The sequence below is a fragment of the Solanum dulcamara genome, chromosome 3 (genome assembly GCF_947179165.1).
Source record: "Solanum dulcamara chromosome 3, daSolDulc1.2, whole genome shotgun sequence".
Lineage (NCBI taxonomy): Eukaryota > Viridiplantae > Streptophyta > Magnoliopsida > Solanales > Solanaceae > Solanum > Solanum dulcamara.
The window spans coordinates 8,382,614-8,384,924 of NC_077239.1; positions in this window are offsets into that span (position 1 = coordinate 8,382,614).

Genomic DNA, 2,311 nt, shown 5'->3' on the forward strand with positions numbered 1-2,311 from the left:
TGACCTTGAGCTGGCAGCTGTGGTATTTGCTTTAAAATTTTGGCGCCACTACTTGTATGGAGTGCACGTTGATGTGTTCACCGATCATAAGAGTTTACAATACATCTTCAGCCAGAAGAAACTCAATCTGAGGCAGAAGAGATGGCTTGAGCTACTCAAAGACTATGATATGAGTATCCTCTACCATCCAGGTAAAGCTAACATTGTTGCTGATGCTCTTAGCAGGTTGTCTATGGGTAGCACTGCCCATATAGAGGAGGAGAGGAAAGAATTGGCTAAAGAGGTACATAGACTGGCTCGATTGGGAGTTCGTCTTGAAGAGAACAATGAAGGAAGAGTTAATGTTCAGGATGGGTATGCATCCTCACTCGTGGCTGAGGTAAAAGAGAAGCAAGACCAAGATCCCATCCTTCTCCAGTTGAAGAAAGTTGTTCACAAGCAATAGGTGATAGTTTTTACCAAAGGGGGAGATGGTGTGTTGAGATACCAAACTTTATTGTGTGTACCAGATGTCGAAGATGTTCGAGAAAGGATTATGGCCGAAGCGCATAGTTCTAGATACTCTATTCATCCTGGCTCTACAAAGATGTACCATGACTTGAGGGAAGTTTATTGGTGGAGTGGAATGAAGAGAGATATCGCGGAATTTATTTCTAAGTGCCCAAATTGTGTCACGCCCCGAGAGGGTACCCTAGACGTAACCGGCACCCGAAGGCCATTTCTGACCTCCGAGCGAACCACGTGGTCCAGTCACTCCTTCATTCAAGCACATTCTCTTAGCAGGAACTCAATTTAAAGAAATACTTTTCATAATATAAGGGCCGAAGGCCAAACATTTACAATCAAGAGAAGACAATAAAAATAGGACTCCCCAAGATGACCGCTCGACCTCCCCACACTCCAGTCTATGAAGCCTCTATTCAAGTCTAAAATGTGTCAATGACAAGCCCATGGCTACCAACAATCTAAATAGAAGAAAGGACAACAAAACTGTACAAAAAGGCCCAATATCCTCCGGGAACTAGGAGGACTCACCGACTAGCTGGAAGTATATGTGAATCTTCAATGGGGCGCCGCTTGATGATCTCTAGTACCTGTCTCTGCATCATGAAACGATGCAGGCCAAATGGAGTCAGTACATGGAATGTACGAGTATGTAAAATGGCCGAATACAACGATCATCAAGGAAGAATCAATCAACTCGGGAGCTCAACTCAAAAGGAATGACAACTCAATCAAATGTCCTAAGTCTAAACAAGGATATGATTTAGACTAGACCAATCATATACAATTCAACTCAATCTGACTCAGAGTACTATCAAAACCTATTTGGGAGTTTCTTTTAATCGACAACCATCACTTATGAGCCAGTGAAAGTACAACAAACCGACATTGTTGCCGCGTCCGTTCATACTTTACCAGGGCATGAACGAATCAACAAATCATGGATCCAATCCAACTAGGTCCTATAATGTCAGGACAAATCTCTCGGGGAAGCATCCGACTTTAACGGTTCCATCCCTCCTACGTTTGGCGATGCAGTTATTGGGTTCGAGTATGGACTATACTCTTGCCCAATTCGGTGCTCGATACTCCTTCCGAGACTCAATGCTCATAAGACTCCATCCAATCAACTCAATCAAATCATATCGACAAGTCTCATTACAACCTTGTCAACTCATCAACTCTATCACAATCAAATCTCAATCATATCTTCAAAAGAGGTTTTAAATGCACATATATAACATCATCTAGATATAACCAATCATTACCTCCATCCGTTTGAGAAACATTTGAGGCTCATCACAATTTCAAGACTCTAAATTTGACCTTTCATATTAAGCAACATGTTTAAGAAAAATAACCTCCTTTATCAAATCTACATAATTTAGAAGATCAATAAAACATATTTAGCAACTCATTTCTTCATCATCTCATACTCACATAAGGGCTCATTTTAGTAACCTCTTAGGTCAACAACATTGACACATAAATAATCAAATAAGATGGGAACAAAACTCATTCAAATATGTACCACACTAAGGAACTCCATTTCCATGAATATCTAACCACAAAACAAGAATAGGGCACATGGGTGAACTCAACCCATGTTTTGGATAGCCTTACATACCTTAGTGAAGACTTGAAGAAAACCTTGTAGTTGGGTCTTCAATGGAGGACTCAAATCTTGAAGTTCTTGGACTCTTTTTTTTGTTAGAAATGGAGAGGAAGAGAAGAGAGAGGAGCTAGGGCTTTTAGAGAGAGAGTGGGGGCTGAAGAAATGGTCCCAAAATGTACAAGGCTTGTGTAT